Source organism: Athene noctua, chromosome 3 (genome assembly GCF_965140245.1).
Source record: "Athene noctua chromosome 3, bAthNoc1.hap1.1, whole genome shotgun sequence".
NCBI lineage: Eukaryota > Metazoa > Chordata > Aves > Strigiformes > Strigidae > Athene > Athene noctua.
In genome coordinates, this window is record NC_134039.1 from 2,724,890 (window position 1) to 2,740,255 (window position 15,366).

Genomic DNA, 15,366 nt, shown 5'->3' on the forward strand with positions numbered 1-15,366 from the left:
GTTCTATGTACTTAGATCTTATTTTCATTGGTGGCAAGATGCTGTTTTTTGGCATCTCTCAATGAACTTTGCTAAGAATGAGTTACGAATCAGTCTTGATGTGAAAAGAAAAAAAAAAGAGAAACAGCACTGATACTTGAAAACACGAAAAATTTTGTATGAACATAAATTACACGAATTTACAGAGGCTGAAAAAAATCTTACTTTGCAAGCCAGCAGTACTTTGAAGACTGTGAATGCCAAAACTGTGCGAGTCTTGAACAGTGTATGTATCCCACTGTGCAATTTAGATATGATACAAACCATGGAAGTTATATTCCCCTGATGACAGTTTCCTGAGGAACAGAGCACCCAGTATAAGGAATCTATTTGCAATATGAATGAGTATAGCCAAGACTGCTGCAGTATTTTAATTTGAGTTTGAGATTCATTTTGCTTGTGCAGCTTCAAAAGTATAATTTTTCTGCTTTTAAATGTAACAAAAAAATTAGGGTGCCTCTAAAGGAAAAAAACCTAGTGTGCTTCATTCCAGGCTAGTAATTGTTGAGGTGATTTGTGCAATATTTCAGGTTGCTTTAATATTTTTAATTTATTACAATCTGGCTGATATTTCCAGTGAGATATAGAAACTAGGTTTAATATGAGGATTAGCTTCATCTTGAGAAAATAAAAAGCGTTCGTATCTATCATAAACTAAAGTAAGTATTGAGTTGTTTTCTTTTTTTGTGTGTGTTTTAGCATTACAGTCTGCTTTGGTTTGACATTAATCTTACCTATGACAAAATAAGGATTTAGATTTTGGTCTAGAAATTACTGTCCTAGACCACAGTTATGGAGCTCAGTAAATTCATATTGAAGTTGGCGACATTTCCGTTGAGTTTTAGTAAGGGTAAATGGCAACATTGACCTCCAAATTGGGTTTTGGTTTTTTTTTCCCCTCTCTTTTTAGAAAAGGAGGGGTGCTACCCATAGAGCTGTTCAGGGCCTGCAATTTTCCATAGGACGGTTTCCAACTTTTCTAAAAATGCTTTCACCTTTTAGTCCAGCAAAGTTAAGTTTGTGCATTTGAGTCTGGAAACATTGAAGGGCTTTACTTCAGGCAATTGTTCAGTATCGTAGTAATAAATAAATAAATAAATAGTGCAGTGTTTTGCCTGCAACAAAAGGGGAAACAGCTTAGTGAAAATTAATAATAAATCGGTAAGTTCCCTTAAACTTGCACCTAAGTTACGTTGCCTTGATCTTAATTAGACGTCACTGCCTCGGTATTTTCTAACCAGGTCTGTTTAGTTATCTCAGCTCTGCTGGTTCCTCACAGCTCCAGTCATGAGAAGCTGATGCAATTTGAGAGGGCATTCACTACTGCCAGTTCTTCTGGAATTTGCCATCCAGTTGGAGTATTTGGTGGTTGGGAGTGTCGCCTTTTAATCCCAGCCTTTGAGTCGTACAGTCTCATGAGCACCTCCCTATGCAATGCATTTTTTTGAAAGTGCTTTTAGTATTTGTAGCGGCTAAGAAAAAAAAGCTTTAAAATGCTTTCTTAATTTTAAAAGTAAAAATGTCATTTTTAATGTCCCTACAGTAGATCAATCTGGTGGCAGCTGATCGAGGTTCTGATTCCATTTTTTTTTTTCCTTCTCTCACCTTCTGACCCAGCATTACTGTCAACCTGCTCCTGCAGGCTTTTCTATAAAAGTGTTGACCTGTTCCTTTGAAAATCAACTTCAAAGAAAACAGTATTTATTAATAAACTCTTATAGAAGTTTTCTTTGTTCTTCAAAAAAATAAAAAATAATCGTGACTTGTAGATCTTAAGGATTTTAAAAAAATGTTTCTAATTTTATAATTACATTTATTTTGGTACAAATTTCAGCTACTGAAATGTACCCTCCAGCTCTGCTCTCATACAAGATGTTTTTTTTCTTTAATGGACTCGCTAGGAAGAGTTACTGTGCACGTGTAGGTTTCCTTTAATGAAGTTTTAATAACGTGATATATTTAATAACATGCTACTTAATGCAGAGTAATGAAACTGTGTCTTGAGACAAGAACTTTTTCAGTTAGAACCTGCGGTCTTAACTTCATAGGTACAGACCTGTAATCAAATTAATGATCTGTTGCAAAAAAGGAAATAACAATGTCAATAAAGCCAAACAGAACATTTAAAATTTTGTAAACAATTGGCATAGTGCCTGGGGATATATATACGTGCCTTGTTCTGCACAATATTCTCATGTAAATTGACTATATGAAAGGATACATTTATTAATGAGTTTTTAAAACTATTTGAACACCACCTTTACAAATTTAAAAACTTTGAATTCTGTTCGTCGTGGATATATGAGTTCAGGGGGAAGCTGGCAATTTTACTTTCATAGTACCTGCAGTTGTTATTACCAGGCTGCAAGACATTTAGAGACACAAATACGCAAAAAAAACCCAAAACCCTCTGGTAGTTGTAATTTAGAGGTAAATTAAGAAACTAGTATGCAGTCTCCTTATGTACAGCTTCATGTATCATCTCGCTCAATCGCCTGAGGCGTTAGCAAGCTTTCAGCATGAAATTTAGTGCTAGAGCATGCATACCTGAGTTATTGTATATCATGCATACTAAATATATGGCTTTTATAGACATATAAATCACAACATCAGGATTCTTGTGTTTTCTAAATGTAAAGCTGATCTTAATCTCAACAAGGTGGCTAAATTTATCTTAATAAGAGAATCTGATCCTGTGCAAAGGTTATGTTTGGTGAATCATTAAAAGAAAATGGGTATTCTTAGAATTTCAGGTAAATGTAGAGAATAATCGCTTGACTTTCTGCAATTCTGGTTCATCAGCAAAGAAACACAGTCAATGTCACATGAGGACTGGGCCAGTCCCTAGTGGGTACAGCAAGTAAAGTGTGTCAGGGACCATTTCTAGCTTTGAGGGCAAGTTGTGGAGTTTGGCATGGCTCGCATCTGCATGACAGCTTCTCTTCCTTCACCATAATCCTCCTCCAACAAAATCAAATCACAGAACTGCCTTTCCCATACCTCTCCTTGGGAAGAGCCCACAGCTCTATATACCCAACCATTCCTAAATGTTGTCCAGAGGAGTGCTCGCTGTCATGAGCCAACAGCCCCTCCGGCACCATCCAGAAAGTACAGCAAGAAACAGCCACCACAAGCTGGTGCTGAAGCCCAGCATCCTGGCTCTGCACCCCTTACTAATGCAATTAGAAACTGCTGAAGTGAGTTGGAATGACCCAAGGTTGGTGCAGCCTTCAGGCTTCGCTAGCGTATTGCTCACCTAAGATGAGGTTCATTATTCTTTCCCTTCCTTCCACCCAATGTTCTGCATCTCCTGTAATGATTCTTGTACTTATTTTGATCACAATAAGAAGGATTAGACCTTGGGGGTCTTCAGATGAATTGACTTGGGCCATGGAGACCCCCACCTCAAGACGTTCTGTGTAGGTAAACCCTTGACAAGTTCTTTCTAGTTTCTTTGCAGATCTCTTGAATTGCAGCACATGGTTTTAAAGCTGCGGTGCCCTGCTCCTGCATTAACCTCCTGACATTCCCTGGTTCCTAACCCGTTTCAGTAGTTTGTTTTCCTTGAAAATAGTTTTCAAAACACAGATAGCTCTCAGCCTGCAGGAGAGCTTTGTTAAGTACTGCATTTATCTGTGTGTCGAAGGGTGCTCCGGGGGATAGGTATTCAGTCAGCGGTGGCATTTCAGAATGTAGTTGGGCTGGGTTATGAAGCAAGCGGACCGTGTAATTTGATAACTGATTTCCTCAGCTGTCACAGGGGTGTAATGTATGGTGCAAGGATTTATTTTGCTCTTATATATTGGTATGTTTGTAGATAACCCCTGAAGGGCTTAAGTATTGAACCATTACACCAGTGTAACCTAGAGTGTAATTTGGATTGTTTTCTGAATCCTTTTGTGGTTTGGCAATTTGGAAGTTTCCAAAACTATAATGGAAAAATTATGAAAACTTTACACTGCCAGAATCACACTTTGTAATGACAGTCAGTGGGAAAACTCTCTAGCAGTTATTTTTAACTGCAGTTACATTAGCAAAAGGGGTTGGAAGTATCAAGAATGATGAACAGTCATTAAAAAAATCAACATTCAGATTTCTTTTTCAGTTAAAAATAAACACCACTACTAGCAAAATCCTGGAATTGTTGAGGATTTGGTTCTGTTTGTATTAAAGCTGTAAAAAAGACCCCAAATCCAAGTAAAACCTTTTTTTTTGTTCTGCAACGTGAGGAACATTAAATGCTTGAATAGTATGTGTGCACAGGGATTTCCCCCACTTACTTAAGCTGATAAAGAATAACACTTAAGTGCAACTGTATTGGTTTACAAACCTTAAGTTAATATTTTTCTCTTTAAATAACAGAAAAATCTGGTTTGTCATCTTCCCATGCGTTGGTATTTTCCAAGTTTCATATTAGCAGACGGTGGTGCTAGCCTCTCCGTAATACTTGGCGATTCAAAACACCTTCGTTAGTACAGCTCTACGTCTCATTAAATGACTCGTTTATGTAAGACACGGCTGATGACAAATCAAATTTGATTACAGAAAATCAGATTTATGAAGTAATTGTTGAAATAGTCATTGTTTTTCACAGGGTGCCATAAAGTGAGAAGAACAGACACATCATGTTACTGATCGTTAACTTGAATAAAGCCTCTTTTCATGTATTCGGACACTTTTTCTATTAAAAAGTGTTTCTCTCATGCCCCAGTTTCCCTTATATTAATACGATGAAATTTTTTAACACGTCGCTGAAAGTATTCTGTTTTCTTTTAAAGTTCAGTTTCAGCATGTGGAAAATTATTTAGTCTGTCTGGGATACTCTGTTTTCAAGAGAGTGTCTTCTTCAGGCAAAGTTCTTAACCGCAAGGGTTTTTTTTATTCATAAAATGTGTGCCTATAGTTGTCTCAGTAAAAATGTTGCTGAAGTAGTTTGTGGCGTTATTTTAGTCAAGAAGAAGTAAATTCAACCTGACTTGTACGCAGTGCTAAACTGAACCAAAAGTTACTCTGTTCATTTTATAATCATTGACGGTAATTTCTTATTTTTGATACTGTTTACAATTTGCTTTACATTACAGTAGATTGTTTCTACAGAAGCACAGTACCAAAAAGCAGCATAAGAAACTTAAATACGTAAACCCCACTGTGTCAGTCAGTCTGTTATTGCTACATACGAAGTAAACATGGTAAGTTTTAATTGCTGTTCCTCTAGGTAATATGGGAGGAAACTGATAGCTGAGTACACAGAGCTTGTGAAAGAGATTGGTGCTTGATGACGTTTAAAAGAGGACTTAGTCCTCATTATGAAGTTCAACTGAACGCTTCAACCTTCTCTTACCTTTCCTGAATGTTCCAGTGAAAGTTAGTGGGATTTATTTGTGTATTGAGAATAAATTTCTGTTCTAAAATGACTTGGAGGAAGAAATGAAAGGGACTTACAGGGAAGTACTTAAACCAGGATCGATATTTTGTACTGGGTTATAAAATAAAAACGAAGCCAATGAATTACTTTTGAAAAACGAAAGAAAGTGTATTTGTTTGCTTTGCATTTGGAGTGACATGCCACCTATTTTATTTTGGATGAAGAATACTCTGACTTGAAGGCATCATAAAGGAAAAAGTTACTGAGAAGATATGACTTGGTCTCAGCCGAACAGGGTATGGCTAAAGCTTCTTTCCTCCCAACTCGAGGCTTGATTTGCACCTGCATTTGCCTCCTTTGAAACCATCCCCAGTAGGCTGTACGTATTGCTCGGCAGCAAATTGAGACCACATCTGTTACTCCTGAAACAAAGCAAATTATAATTGCAAGATTTGGTGGGGTTTGGTGTTTGTTTTGGTTTTTTTTTTCTTTCTTTCAAAAGGACCATAGTTTTGTTATTTATCTGTTCCTTTGGAAAATGTAAAATTTCATATAAAACGGAATATAAAATGAGTATTGCTCAGTGAGAAGTATTATTTACTGCAGTTTTAAGGGATGGAGTTGTATGGCTGGCTGCAGACTGCTGGAGGCTTCCCTGACTGGTCTGATTTAAAACACAAGCAGTAAACACCATTAAACTGTCTTGCGGCTTTAGTAGTCAGCCAGGTCCCGCGGTCTACCATTTACCATTTCTGTTAGAGTTCTAGAAAGACATTTTACTGTCCTTTCCTGAAACACTTGCTTTATTTTACTATGCTTTAGCCTAATGAAAAATTTAATTATCATCAAGGATAGTTTTATACTTAGCGTGTAATGGAGTGCACGTCCTTTACACACATACCAACAAATTAATGGTTTGTTCTTTGACCTGTCACTAAAATCTTGGAAGCTCTGCATACGAGGGAATGTGGAAACAGAGAACAGTGAATGCCATTAATAATGTCTATGTGCTGTTTCCAGTCTTCTAGACTACTAGCTTTCTCTTTTTTTTTTTTTTTTTCTTTCCTCCCACCCTCCCTTGGCCGTGAAGTTTGGGGTGATATAAATACACTCAATAACTTATTCTTTACAGTTCCTTAAAACCTTTTATCACTACTAAAGTCACTTCACAATTGGACTTGCTTCCTACGCAGTAGGAAACTCCGGGGAATTACAGGAAACTGCCACCACTTGGGTGGTTGTGGTACTTTGCTTTTAGTCTTGAGGCTGTCGTGCACTCCCAAGTGCTACAATTCAGTGTGGCGTGCTGTTGTGTTTAGCTGCAGAATTTCACCATGAAACGCAGCAATCACCAGCACAAATCATTGCACATTTTAAAGTTGTCCTAGATCTCTTCTCCCACGTTATTTTCATCATTTGAGTATTATGTGTTCTATCTTTGCCACAGATGAACTTATACGTGTGACATGGAATTTTTTTAAACCCTTGGCTCTAAATGAAATAAAAGGAGAATGCTAAAGTAATGCTGGACACAACAAAAGTAATCATTAGAGCACAGAACATCTGACTGGCATTTATTTTTGCTTTCCGAATTCAGAAGTTTCCAAGGAAGAGTTGTAATGCTTTGATGTTGGGAGGGGAAGCAATTTTGGAATACAGTTGAAATGTGGGAGAGTGATGACACGTGGCCTCAGTAAGGCTGTGTATTCATCCAGAGACGGTAGGAATTTGAATTGCTTTTCCTCCTTTTCCATTTCCACTCACTCTTAAGTGGTGGTTTTCAGGGTATTTCATCTGAACTGGAATTCAGGGAGCAATTGGAATGTTGAGAGAAGGTAGCAGCAAAGCAGGTGTGCAGGCTGCTGGGGGAGAAATGAAGTAAGTACCAACATTGGCATGAGTAAGAGAGCAAAGAGGTTAACAGAGTCACAAGACTGTTGTGCTGATTTTTGGCTACAAGAGTGTGTGATCACGTGTAGTACGGTAATGAGGAAGTCTTCAACAGAAGCATCCTGTGGTAATCTATTTTTTCTGTCAATGACAATGATTTTCAAAATTGGGGTATTTTATAGAATGCCTGGAATTTTTGTTCCAGAAGAAGAGTTATTCAAACATAATATAAAATGTGAAACTGAAAAAATAGCCACACACACACACACAAAAGTACACACAACCACCAACAACAAAAAAGTCCCTCATCTTAATTGAGAGATGCTGAAAATGCTTTGTGAAGCTTGACATGGAAGACAAAAATACCATAGCAACCAAACAGAGGCAGCTTGCCAGAGTGACTTGGAACTTCCTATTGCAAATAGCGATTAAAACAGCTGAAATGAATCATGTGACTTACCCAATCTTTCTATCTGTATTTTTTTCAGAACTTTGGAGTAATTTGGAGTCTTCGGTTTTCACTCTGCTTTGGAACAAAACACAGTTTTGAAATTTTGATTATCTTATAAAAGTTGTGTTCTCAGCCCAATTCTAGACACGTAGCTAATTCTTACACTTAATTTCCTTTAACTTGTCTTTTTTTGTTCCGACTTAAGGAAAAATTTGGCAGAACAACTTTTACAACAATGATTTGAAATCAGCAAAGACCCTCTGATTACTGGTTTTAGTGGACTGAGAATAAGATAGTGACTAGAAATAGAGAGACATACTCTGTAGTTAATACAAATTTGTACAAATTCAACTGATGTGAAGTTCAGGGGATTAATACTGGATAATGCTTAGCACCATTGTTTTCTCTTACTGCTGCTGCCAGGATAGGCAAAGACCACACTAGCAAATATTGTCTGGTCCAAGCAAAATCTGTCCTGTGTTGGACTCCACTTTATCCACGTTAAGTAGCAGATGTAAATCTAAAAAGAGCCTAAAAAGAGCTAAGAGCCTGCTCCTCATAGCAGCATCTGTTTGTTACTGAAAAGTGGCTTCTGTTTCAGGAACTGTAAATAAGTGAATGATGAAAGCTGAATTGTTTAAAAACCAAATGAACCAATTGTGTTACTGTCTCTTGCGGGAACCTATTCTGAATTCTCAAGTGTTTATATTATCATCTCAATGGCTGGAAACTCCTGTGTTTTGCCCTTGGAAAGACTAGCGGAAAAAATTATTCAGCAACTGAGATGGTTTGTTACCCTCTCCTGGTAGCGGGACACTCCAGCTTCTGCTTGTTTTGGCTCGGTCCTGGTTGTGTACTTGGTACCTTTATGTTCTCTTCTCTTCCCCCTCAGTAAGGCCAAACCCATCATCTTCCAAATCAGTTCTCTTTGGAAGAGTTTTAGGACATCACAGAGGAAATCCCGCTTTTAGATTCTATGAATTTTTTCTCCTAAATTTTTTTTTTTTTTTTTTTTTCATCTCCCAGAAAGAACCAAAGGTCACATCTTTTGGGAGAGGTGAAATAAACCTCATGTCTCTCCGAGAAATAATGCTGAAAGGGGGAGAATATATTTGAAATTAATGTAGCAGGAGCAACAAGTATTGTTGCCATGATTTCCGAATCTCAAACATGTTAAATATGTGGTTACCTAAACAGTGTAGTAGGTGGATGAGTATTCTGGGGATGTGGCCTTGACTAAAATGGATTTCTAAAGATCTCTGATAGCTCTCAAAGTCATTCACGCTGGTGCAAGGAACTCTCAAACTAGCTAAGCAAGTCTGCTGTGATGTCCTGGAGAAAGGAGCCTCTGTCCACAAGTATTTCAGTAGATCTGCAGGATGTGGTGAACTCCAATAATAGACTTGGTTGCCGCAAGCCACAGCTGCCTCTGTTCTAAGCCAGAGTGCCTGTAGTCTGCAGTAGACCTAGGAATCCACTCACACTAAGGGATTAAAGTGTTCTTTTGTCCTCTGAAGTAGAATCTCCTGTGTATCTCCTGTCGCTTCTGCTGCTTGGAAAAACAAAACAAACTCCTCTGAGACTCACAAATGAAACAACATTTTTCGGTACCATTGTAGCTGCAGAGGAGCCAATTTGTGAACCTGATGAGTTGATGTATTCCTACTCTTATTACGCTTCTCTGTTACTCAAAGCAAATGCTGGGTTCTGCCCAGATGTTTAATTACTAATTACCTATCTTGTTGAGCAGGTCTCGGGGAGAATTGACTCCCGTTGGTCAGCCTGTTTGGTGACAGGGCCTGAAGGGTCTATTTCTCATTACACAACCACTACACAGTCCTCACGTGGTACTTCCAGAAGGACTAAGGCTTAAACATATCTTTAGTGATGACCAAAGATTGGCAACAAGTCCCCAAATGTGTATTTCGTTGGATCACTTTTCTTTTGGCGTGTTTTATTCAACTATGATTTTCTGTCTGAGGAAGTCATGCAGACTTAGAGATGGAAGGGATTCAAAGGAGCCTAACCATTCCCTTGTCCAGAGCAGGACTGGTTAGAATATTCATGGTTAAGAATTGCCCGGTCATTGGTGGAGTCTTGCAATATTGGAGACTGCTCCAGGAGTATTTGAGACTTGTGTTTCGGTGTATTGCCGTGCTTGACTGACCATTACTCTTAAAAATATTTATGAATGTGTAATGTGAGCCTTCTGTTCATTAGACTCATTACTTCTCATCCTTCTGGATGTACATAATAGAACATACTTTTTTCCTTGAAACTGGTTAAAGGTTATTTTGTTCACTAGCAGGCTTCTGCTGTAGGTTAACCATGTTGTCTATGCTCTCAGTCTTTTTATTTTTTATGAATTGTGGTTTTTAGACCTCACTTTTATTCCTTTATTTTCTTCCCAGTCAGACCAGATACTTCTTCAGTATATTGGATTGTGCAAAATTCTTACCTTTTACTCTAGAAAACATGAAGTTGTCTTGGTTGATCTACTGGCTATGCTGCTGTTGGTACATCTTAGGATGCTGTTGTTTCATGTAAGATGGATGTTAATATCTTGATGATTTGGCTCTTGAAAAGTTTATAATAATTTCAGTAATCTAGGGCTAAGAGAAAACAGAAAATATAGTCAATAGGTTTGTTGTCTGCGACCTCAATACGTTCTTTAGGTTTTCTGTGTTCACGCCATCCCAGCAGTGTTATTCTTCCCCTTCTTCCTTACTTTACCTTCCCCAGCTTTTATATCCATTAGCCAGTTTAAATCAAATTTGTCAGACAAATATGGGTATCGGAAATATTGTTACGCTCCTTTTTGCCTCATGAGAGTCAGCAGATAGGTAAATGAGAAACCCAAAGCAGTGGTCGTCAGAGGGGAAGTTGGGGAGTGGCGGCTTAATCCCTGATCCACTACAAACTAAGGCTGGTGTTTGCCAACTGATCGACACACCTGTGAACCATGTGCTGCTGCTCGCGTGGTTTTGGACACTTCTAGCTGTGTGATGGAACTAGGAGCGCTGCGAAGGGTGAAGGGAAGGAGCCAAATCTGTAAAAACATGAAGCTTTCCAGTTTTGTTGCTCCCAGAAATCTTTATTTCTTTTAAGTTCCATAATGTGAATTGAAATGTAATGCTCTGGAGGCACACGTTGTTGGAGACAGGCTTTTCCTCTGGTAGGAAACTGGGGATATGTAATGAATGACCTATCTGGAGTTTTCCCTATAAATGGTTCCTGCTTGTTCCCAATTTTTGACTCTAGACGTTTTTTGTTTCTAGAGTGTTTCCTACCCCCAACCACCTCTTAAACCAGAAATGTGTCTATTTGTCAATGTACTTATCTGTAACATTTAAAAAGAAGAGCAAGTATTAGAGTGGATTACTCAGTAGTCCACTTCTGTTCAGGACAACACATTTCCTTTTGCTTATCTAGAGTTAGACCAACCAGAATTCTAAGAAATAGAAGCATTTCTGTGGCTGAAACAAACACGTTTGTCATTCTGCCTTCTGCATTGATCCAGGACTGAGAGTTGGTCGTGTTCTGGTGGAAGAATAATTTCTGTTCACGTTGTTGTTATCTAAAAGCATAAATGTTCTTTCTGCAGAACAGTGCTCTTTTACTTGACTAGGTAATGTTACTAATGCCTGAATGTTAATGATTCTTTGAAGAGATGATTTTTGCTGGAGGTGTTCTGTTGCTGTCTGTATAGTTGCCGGACCTGGAGACTGAAGTTGCGTTTTAGTAGATGCACGCAGATTCAGCAACAAGCACTGTCATGCTCGGAGAATTTGAATTCTTACCCCTGAGCTTGGCTCCACTGCTGCTAGAGGGAAAGATTCAAGAAACAGTCTATGGTTAATTTATGCTTTTCCTGGGCTCTACTGTGAATAATTGAGTTAATGATAATTAACTGGGAGATTATCGGAAGTATTTCTGATTTTCAGAATCAATAGTTCAGGCATTTATCCTTAATTATGCTACTGACCTTATTTATATATTGGTCAATAAACTTGAATTCTGTAAGATAACATAAAAGCTTTAATTTTGGTCTGAATATTTTCATTGGTTATGGACTGTAGTGTCCCAAACCATCTGAATAAAACGCTATGTTGTGCCTTGGTCGTGAGAACGGTGGGAATATGCGATCTGGGCTGGTCACTTTTGTAAGCTCTTGTTTAATACTTACATAGCACCTCTGCCTACAGGGGCTTCTGTTTAGAGTCCGGTTTAAGGAATTGAAATGGATTCTTAAATTCCAGGTACAGGGAAAGAGTAAAAACCTATCAGTTACTTTGTCACTGGGAAAGTCATCTTATTTTAGGTATAATACTTTTCAATTTCTCACTGGTGTGATACTGATCTTCATTACGTTTTGAAGGCAAGTACAGAAGACAAGCGGGACAGCAATATAAAGCTGTGTTGTGAAAAATATCTCTTTTTTTAACTGACAGAGATGAATACCTGCCATTGAATGCTGAATGTTCTATTTTTCTGCTTTTTAGAAAACTATTTCAGAAACTGGCAATAACATTAGGGCAAAAGTTTTCTTACTGGCTTGACTGAAGTACTAGAGATCACTAGCGCAGGGCTGTATTTTTTTCATTTTAAACTTGTCTTAACCTTTGTAATTAACTTAAATGTGGTCAAGATTTCAGTTTACACAAGTTGCAGCTTCATTTGCTATTTCAGTGTAAAGTAATATAGTTCTTCATAATAAAATAACCTTGTGGTTTTGTTACAGTCTGGTGCAGTTCTGTGTTATTGGCCAACTATGTTGTCAATAATCTAAACGGAGAATAGGTTTAGTGATGTTTTGTATCACAGGCCAGTGTGAGCAACTATGTTTACAAGACAGACACCACAACTGTCGAATCCCTCAGTTTCTGTCTCTAGTTTCTTCCAGAATCTGGATGGATTACAGCCAGTTTCACACCAGCCCCTACATGCTTTCCTCCCAGGATATTTTGCACCTTATTTAAAGTGAGACTCGAGGTTGTGCAATCCTGACTCCTTTCCCAAGCCCTGCAGAACATCCCTGAAAAGCTCCGCTGCCTTACTGTGCGCTGTGCATTTCATGGACATTCCTCTTCAAAGGAAAAACTTTGAGGCCAGTAATGAGTTGGAAAAACTCGGTAACCTTTTTGTGTTGGGCAGTATAGTCCGAATAAATCTGTGTAAGAGGTTGAGACATGGAATGATGGTTTTTTATACTTATAAAATCTGCTGATGTGGGAGGTTACAGGCAGATGAGAGTGAGAAGATTTGAGAGACTCTCACCATACAAGTGGGACAGCCTGGTGGGGGACAGTGATTCCTTCCTTTGACAGTCTGTGGCACTCACATTGCAAAAATTACTCCTCTACATGCAGAGCAATGGCTGAACTGGCTCACATTGCAGCCCAGATCATCACAGTCCACTGGCATGAATTTTAGGTTGCCATAAAATGCCGTTTCAGTGGATGAAGGGTGCTTCAGGAACAGCTGGCATGGACTGGAACTTCTCTAGCACTGGTCACTCAGGAATCAGCTCTTTGCCTCACGAGTCACTCTGAGAAGTATATGGATTTGTCTTGGATGGACACATTGTAAGGTTTGTACTCTGCACTGGTGAGGCCACACCTGGAGGGTTGGGTCCAGGTTTGGGCACCTCAATCCCAGAGAGATCTGGAGGGGCTGGAGCGAGGGCAGAGGAGGGCAACGAGGCTGGGGAAGGGCTGGAGAATCAATCCTGTGAGGAGCCAGGGAAGGAGCTGGAGTGTTCAGTGTGAGGAGGAGGAGGCTGAGGGGAGCCCTCATCCCTCTCTGCAGCTCCTGACAGGACATTGCAGAGAGGCTGGGGCTGGGCTCTGCTCCCAGGGGATCAGGGACAGGACAAGAGGGAACGGCTGGAAACTGCCACAGGGGAGGGTCAGGCTGGGCAGGAGGAGAAAATGTTTCCCAGCAAGAGTGGTCCGAGAGTGGAACAGGCTGCCCAGGGAGGGGGCAGTCCCCGTCCCTGGGGGGGTTTCAGGGCCGTTGGGATGAGCTGTGGGGGATGTGGGGTAGGGGAGAACTTTGTAGAGTCAGGCTGAGGGTTGGACTCGATGATCCCGAGGGGCTTTTCCAACCTGAATGATTCTGTGATTCTGTGTTTCTTTTCCTTGGTTCATTTCACAGTGTAATAAGTCACAGGTGACATAGTAAAGCTGACGTCATGGTGACAAAAGCGATGCCTAACTCGGTCAAATTATATGTACAATTTAATTACACAATGTTCAAGGCACTCTTTGTGGGGTGTGTAAGGCAGTGGTGGTTAGGAACTGTTTTTTACGTCAAGGTATCACTAAGGCTGTGGTTTGCTGCTTCTGTTCCTACTTAACTTGGAAGGAATCTCATTATATTCCCGCCATAACTTTTTGAAGCATGTGTGGATTTTAATTAAAATTTTATTTTCCCTGAATATTTACTTACTCTGTTAACCGAATGTCTCGTTTGAATCGAACTGGAACAGATTGCATGGTTTATTTCAGTTGACAGCACTTAATCTAGATTAATTTGTACTGTTCAGCATTTCACCGATGAAAAATAAAGGTAACATTGTAGGCATATCAGAGTTTGGCTGCAACATGAAAATCAAAGAACTAATGTTTCCCAAGCACGTGCAAGTACTATATTACTGAAAGGTCAGTTTGTTCAAGCTTTGAAGTATGATATCATACACAATGCATGACCTTTGGAGAGAACACAGAAATTTTGTGGAAAAAATGAATATTTTAAAACTTGTGTTATAATCTGTATTTGATGTAAGTATAGTTATGTGTGTTAGCACAGATGTGCCAGTTAGGTCTTAAGAGCTGGCAATGCTCTTTGCTTTTCTCACGTGTAAGCCTTGGTGTAAATCCAGCTCTGTTACTTTCTCATGTTATAGCTTGAGACTCTGCCATGAGATTATCCGGAAGGGAACTTGTAAGAGGGATGTGCTCAGATTTGTCTCTGAATTCAGTTTTACTGATCCTTAGTCTGTTTTGGATTTCACATCTGAATCTCTTCCTACCCAACTTTACTCTCTTATGACAAAACTTGCATTTCGGAAGGCTGAACCATCCTGCAGGGTAAACTTTGTGATCTGTTGTTTTACGTGGTACATAAAATCGCATCTTATTTAGGGCAAAAAAAGATGGAAGAGGGAATCCCATCATCAAGCCGCAACCTCATTTAACATTCTGTCTGAATTCCTTTGCCGCCCAGTTCTTGGTTTTAAACTAAATTTTAAAGAATTCAAGAGTTTCAAGATTTTGATAAGTACCATTTGGGTGTCACAGAATGGTTGAGGTTGGAAGGGATTTCTGGAGGAACCTCTTGTCCAACCCCCCTGCTTAAATGCAGATCAGGTTGTCCAGGACCGTGTCCGAGTGACTTAAAGAATATAATCAATTAATCCTTATGCTCTCAAATGTTTTTGAAACTATTTTTTTAATTAAAAAAAAAAAATTGCTTATATGCCTTAAGATGGTATTTCCAAGGTTGAAATTTTGCAGATAATTAGAACACTTTTCATTTAAATAAGTAACACTTTCTTAAGTTATAAATACGCCTGATGATGTATGGTGTGACAGTGTGCCTTAGAAATCTAGATAAATTT

General features: G+C 39.0%; 1 protein-coding gene across 2 annotated transcripts in view; it reads left to right on the forward strand.

The window, feature by feature from the left end:
* Positions 1-15,366, forward strand: part of ATXN10 (ataxin 10) — a 120,205-nt gene that overhangs the window by 69,296 nt on the left and 35,543 nt on the right. The gene's annotated exons all lie outside the window — the stretch shown is intronic.